The sequence below is a fragment of the Condylura cristata genome, unplaced genomic scaffold (assembly GCF_000260355.1).
Source record: "Condylura cristata isolate star-nosed mole 26May11 unplaced genomic scaffold, ConCri1.0 scaffold00005, whole genome shotgun sequence".
NCBI classification, from domain to species: domain Eukaryota; kingdom Metazoa; phylum Chordata; class Mammalia; order Eulipotyphla; family Talpidae; genus Condylura; species Condylura cristata.
The window spans coordinates 66,526,324-66,532,771 of record NW_004567106.1 but is presented as its reverse complement, the minus strand read 5'-3'; positions in this window follow the sequence as shown (position 1 = coordinate 66,532,771).

Here is a 6,448-nt window from a genome sequence, read left to right as displayed (position 1 = left end):
GGGTCAGGAGAGGTCTGCCATGCCATGTGGTCACCTCCGGGGCAGGCGGGAATCGAACTCATGCGGAAGCGGCTTTAGTTTCTCAGTGCTGCGCTTTAAGGCCCTCAAATTATTTTTTTTCCTCAAACTATTTTTTAATAGATTTCCAGAAATCTGTAGCCTCCCACGGGTAGGCTTGTCTCTTACGGGGCGGGGAGGGGGGGGCCCTTGTCTTGGCTTGCTTGCGTTTCCACTTTAGCATCTTCTAGGAGGCCGAATCCCTGCGGCACGTGTCGGGGAAACTCCACCGCGAGCGCCCGGAGCGCTCTGCCCGCCTCTCTGCACCCACGTGGGTGCCGCGTCCGCAGCCTTCTCGCTGTTTGGAAAGCAACCCCATGGCAGCACCGCGAGCAAGGCCAAGGCCGCCCCCAGCCAGGCCCGATGCCCGGACGTCCGTGGCCCTGTGTCCCGCCCCAAGTGTATGACCCGGGCTGAGGAGGGCCTCGCAACTGCCGCTTTCCAGGCAGTGGGAGCATTGCAGGCTGTCTCTGGGCCACACAAGTGTGCCAGGTGCCTACTGCGCAAGAACCCTCACCTGCTCCCCAATCAGGGTGTACAAGGTGGCAAAGCAAGCCTCGGGCTGTGGTGGCCCGCCACTGCCAGTTTGCTCGCTGGCGCCATCTGCGGGTGGGGGGTGGATTCGGGCCCCAGCGCGTGCAGGGAAGATCCAGCCGCCAGGTGCGCTGGCATCAGGACTGGCAGGAAGGGAGGGCAGCCATGACTTGGCGCCACATGTGGACAGTCCCTGGATCCTAGGCTGCTCCCTGGTGAGGGGGCAGGGTCTCCCTGGGGACCGCCCTCTGTCACACGTGGATCTTGAGTGTGTGGGGCTCTGCCCCAGAGCCTAGGAATGGGCCTGCCTCTCCCCAGGTGGGAGGAGGGGGCGGGAGGAGGCAGGTGAGCAGGAGCTGTCACAGGAACAGAACAGGTGTGAGATGGACAGGAGCCTGGGAGGACAGGAAACCCTGCCCCTCACACAGGTGGGCCCCGCCTCAGGCAGGGGGCCCCACACGCCAGACAGAGCAGACAGTCTCAGGCTTTCAACTCAGTGGATGTGGGGTAGCACCCCTGGGGTGCGCACCCAGCACCCCACTCCTAACAGCGTCAGGGAACAATACTGAGGTGTGGGGACAACCTGGCTGAAAACCAGCCACCTGACTGTCCTGTAGACTCATTACGCCAAGAGTCTTTCCTGATTCTTCCTCTTCAGAGGACAGATGGCCTTTTGTCCTAAAAATGGAAGTGTGTTTTGTCCTAAAAATGGAAATGTTGCCAGCCCCTGGGGAGAGCTGAGTGTTTTGTTTTTAAAAGCCTAGACTCATAAAATTATAATAGCAGGAGGTTTGGGGGAGAGGAAGGCTCTCTGGACTGAGTCCAAAGAAAAGGCTGGAATGGTGGAGACTCCAGGACAGGTGTTACGAGCGCCGGGACCTGCCGCCCCGGGCCGGGGAGCGGGCAGGACCTCAGGCTGGAGAGGTGACCAGGAGGTAGGTATGTGTCAGGCCGCTGCCCCTGAGAAGCCCGACTCTGGGGGTCCGCCAGGGAGTCCAGGCCAAAGCCTGCATTAGTCAGGGGTCTGGAGAAACAGAACCATGGAGCCGAGTAGGCAGTAGGAGCAGGTTTGCATGGAGAAGTCCCCGTCTGCAGTGGGCACCTGGAGGCAGGAAGGTTGAGACCAACATCCCAGCTGTCCGCCCACACGCGAGGGTTGTGGGGGGCCCAGCCCCAGAGAATGAAAGCCCAGCACTGGGGGCTGCACTGTGTCAGGCAGAAGCAGCAGCACGTCTCAAGAGGGCCGTCCTCATTCAGGACGCCTGAGCAAGCCCGGGGTCCCCGTTTGTCAGCCTGGGAATGCCCTCGCCGTGAAGTCCCTTCGTGCCTTCTTAAGTGACGGCCAGGACTGGCCAGACTGTGTCTTGGGAACATAAAGGTGGCTTGCTTGTACTCGGATGTTGAGAGGCCCATGGCTACCTTGAGGGGCCTTCGGGAGGCAGTTACGGGGCAAGAGGGGTGCACAGTGAGAAAGGAAGCCGACAGGGTGACGCTATGATGAATAGTGTCTCTCTGCAGCATCCTGAAGATCAGGCCAAGGTCAGGGCTGCGGCTACCCCAACCCAGAGGGGGGGTCTGGACACCTTGTACTCTTGTCCAGCAATCCAGGGAGACGCTCACCAGAGCACACACCCCAATTCCTTCCTCCTTCCTGCCCACGTGGGGATACTGGGGCTCCTGGGAGTAGCTCTAAGGCCACGCACCCAGACCACAGGGGAGTGGTGACCCCAGACCCCACAGGTTACGTCCATGAGGGTGGGTAGCTTTCCATGGGGCATCCTCACCACAGACGAGGGGCCGCTGCCCGCGATGGCTGGGAACCGTGGGGAACGGGCCCCTGGGCCAAGCTTCAGTGTGAGGCTGATGGCCTCAGCAGTTTCGGGTGGGAGGCGGGTCCTGGGTCTTGGCGGAAGGCCGGAGAGGTGGAGCGGCGTGTGTCTGGGTCCCACGGCAGAGGAGTGGCGGATCCCAGGCTCCCAGCCCTACCTGCCCCATGTGGTGAGGGGCCCCGAGACTCCCCAGACCGGCCCTCTCAGTCCACTGGTTCTGGGGGGCCTGGTGCTGGCAATGATGGGTTCCTAGACTGGCTGCAAGTAGATGGAGCAGGTAGGGGATCCCCACATCTCAGGGGCCCAGAACAGCGGGTGCCTCCATCAGGCAGCACTGGGAAAATTTGCTGAAGTCTTGCATTCGAAACACATTTTCTTCTTTTTTTAAGTGTAGTATAACCTTAAAAAGTCCTGATAATCCAGCTGCTGTTAGTATGTGTCAATTTTAGAATCTGTTGGGGGAAACTTTACTGTTGTACCTAACAGTGTGTTTTCATTATCAAGTGTTTCCCTTAATTCCATTATTAGTGGCAGCTAAAAACCGATCCCATCAAAGTGACGTTAGCTGTGGCAGGAGACATTTTCTTATATCCTGCTTTTCTCTCCATCTCCCTTTCAGTCTGAGAGTGATTGTGGTCCCCCCCCCCGCCCCCGATTATATAAATAGCTATGGCCTTGTCTGGAAACACATGTTCTCCATTAAAAAATATCTCTCATTGGGGCCCTCCCTGGTGGGACAACGGGTTAAAGTGCAGCTCTGTGAAACTCGTCACAGCCATGGCAGCGCGAGTTCAATCCCCGGCCAGGGAGTGACCCACATGGCGCAGCAGACCTCTCCTGTCTCCCTGCTGCTCCCCTCAGCGGGTATTTCAGTAGATCTACCTGTTCTGCTCCCCTCTCTGTCTCTGGGGAATCCTCTCACTGCCCCTGCACCTCTGGCCTGTACCCCAGTTCTGGGTGCATACATAAATAAACAAATGTTTTAAAAATATATCTCTGACTAGGCTTCAGGTTTCACTGCAGTGCAGGCTTCCAGGGCTGTCTCACACCCTTCATTCCACTCTCACCAGGCTGAGTTAACTTGGGGGTCCCCTATGTCCAAGGGCTTAGTAGCAGATCTTCTCTGCAGTGGGCTCATTGGGCTCAGAGGGGAAGAAGGTGGCTTATGTCTAATTTGGGGGGGCTCATGGGCTCGTGTTTTCCCTTTGCTGCTCTTAGCCTCTGGCCATGGGGGTCCTGCTCATGGAGAGACCCCGCGAAGGGGTGGCAGTGCTGGGTGGTGCTCCTGTTCTCACTGCCCGTGCCAGCTCCACACCCCCCCCACTGCCCCTGCCCCCACCCAGCTTGCTCCAGGCAGAAGGGATGAGCAGGGGGAAGCGGGACCTGACGCCACGGGGGAGGAGGTGGCTTGCGCTGCTGAGCCCGGCTGCCTACTGGCACACGCCTCATGTCGTCTGTGTGGGGCGTTGTCCTGCCTCCTCAGGGCAGCAGAGGTGGGTTCTGTTTTGACACGCAGAGAGCCGATGACTCAGGAGCTTTCTGCCCGCTGGGGCGTTTCCATGAGCAGCCGGGGTGAGCCTTAAGCTGGCCGCAGCCTGCACGCTGCAGCCTGAACTCCACCCCGACACCTCCCTTCCTCGCCAGCCTTGCGTTCTTCGCCCAGTCCAGCCACCTGTGCACCACCCTCCTCTGCCCCCCAGGAAGCAGAGACGGCGGCCTGACACCTGTGAGCCCTCATGTTTTAGTGACAACACAGACTTCTCTGTGCGGAGGCCCAGACAGAGCCAATTGGGTAAATGCTAACGCTGGATCGAGGAGGGTATCCCAGTGCTCACTGTATTCTTTCCATGTCTTCTTCTTTTTTTTTTTTTTTAAGATTTATTTATTTGTGCATACAGAACTGGGGTACAGGCCAGAGGCTCAGGGGCAGTGAGAGGCTTCACCAGAGACAGAGCCGGGAGCAGAACAGGCAGATCTACGAAATGCACGGCTGAGGGGAGCAGCGGGCGGGCCAGGAGAGGTCTGCCACGCCATGTGGGTCACCTCCGGGGCAGGCGGGAATCGAACTCATGCTGAAGTGGCTTTAGCCTCTCAGTGCTGTGCTTTAACCCGCTGCGCCACCAGGGAGGGCCTCCATGTCTTCTTTTTTAAAGATTTATTTATGCATACAAACTGGGGTACAGGCCAGGGGCTCTGTGAGGGAGGTGAGAAGATTCACTGGAGACAGTGGGGAGCAGAACAGGCAGATCCACTGAAATCCACCACTGAGGGGGGCAGCGGGGAGACGGGGAGATCTGCTGCGCCCTGTGGGTCACCCCTGGCCGGGAGTTGTGCTGCGGTGGCTGCAGAGAGCTTCTTAGTGCTGAGACTTAACCTGTTGCGCCCTTTCCATTTCTTTTTTTTTTTTTAAGATTTATTTATTTATGTACATGGAACTGAGGTACAGGCCAGAGGTGTGGGGGTGGTGAGAGATTTAACCAGAGACAAAATGGGGTGCAGAGCAGGCAGATCGATGAAGTCCACTGCTGAGGGGAGCAGCGGGCAGGTCAGGAGAGGTCTGCCTGCCATGTGGGTCAGCTCCTGGCCTGGGGATTGCTACAGTGGCTGAGTCTGGCTCCATACTGCTGCGCTTTAACCCTCTGTGCCACCAGCGAGGGCCCTTGTTCCATTTCTTCATGTTTAAAATTTTTCCATTAAAACCTGAGGGGGAGAAATTGTGTCCTACACCCCAACAGCGCCCTATGTGGTATTATTTATTTCATAAACATTCACACAGTCACTGAGGTGACATCCTCCAAGAACTGGGGTGGGCTTGTCAGGTGCCGTCTGGGGATACAGAGATGATTTTTATGAGGCCGGAGACGAACACGGAAGCGCAGCCGACCGGGTCGGCTGACGTCAGGGCTGGGGCAGGTGAGGACGGGGACCGTGGGTGGGGGCACCTCACACTCTGGCCCTGAGCAGGTGGAATGTAAGCCAAGGTCGTGCCAAGGATCTGGCCATGCAGAACCCTGTCCTCCCCTCAACTGTGTGTCCAGGGGCCCTTGAGGAATCTAGAGTGCCAGAGGGTGATGGCCAGGAGCTGGGCGGGCTGTTTGCTTCCCCCCCACAGTCTGCCATGTGTCCCTTTTACCCCTGTAATTCTGGGGCCTTTGCAGACTCATCAGGTACCCCCGTGACAGTGACCTCGTGGCACATGGACCAGAGGACGGGCCAAGGGCACCTTCCTGGGCCACTTCCTGAAACCAGCCAGTGGCTTGGAACTGACCTTGGAAGGACTCTCAGGTCCTGGAGACATAAAGCCATTTCCCAGCCACCCAAATTACAAGTGAAAAGGGCTCAACTTCATTCACAACTAAAGAAATGCAAGTTGAAATATCCTGCTTTCACCCACCAGATCTGTAAAAGCTAGGACGAGCGGTAACACGAAGGCTGGGAGACCCCTGTCACCCATGGTAACTGGGCCTTTGCCACACTGCCTGTCCAGTTTGGGATGGGACCATTTGGCCATCCCGTTTTCATGCATCTCTTCTGAAAGTATCAGATGTGAATTTAAAAATAAAAAAGCAATGTGCAGGGCGCTCCCTGATGGCGCAATGGGCTAAAGAGCAGCCACTGTGGCCTGAGTTCAAGCCCCAGCCAGGGTGTGACCCACAGGGCGCAGCAGACCTCTCCTGCCTCCCCGCTGCTCCCCTCAGCAGCATATTTCAGTGGATCTGCCTGTCCTGCTCCCCACTCTGTCTCTGGTGAATCCTCTAACCTACCCACCTACCCCCACCTCTGGTCTATACCCCAGTTCTTGTATGTATAAATAATTTTTTTTAAAAAAAGCAATGTGCAAATATGGCATTAAGTTGTAACTACCACCTGAGTATGTAATAATTCTGTCACCTGAAGAGAAACAACTCCAATACCGGCCAAGGAGAGTACTTCATTGTTTAGAGGAACTTCATTTTATTAATTTTTTAATAACAGTTTATTTTTACATCATTTTGTACATTTTTTTTCCATCTCAATTGTAATCCCCG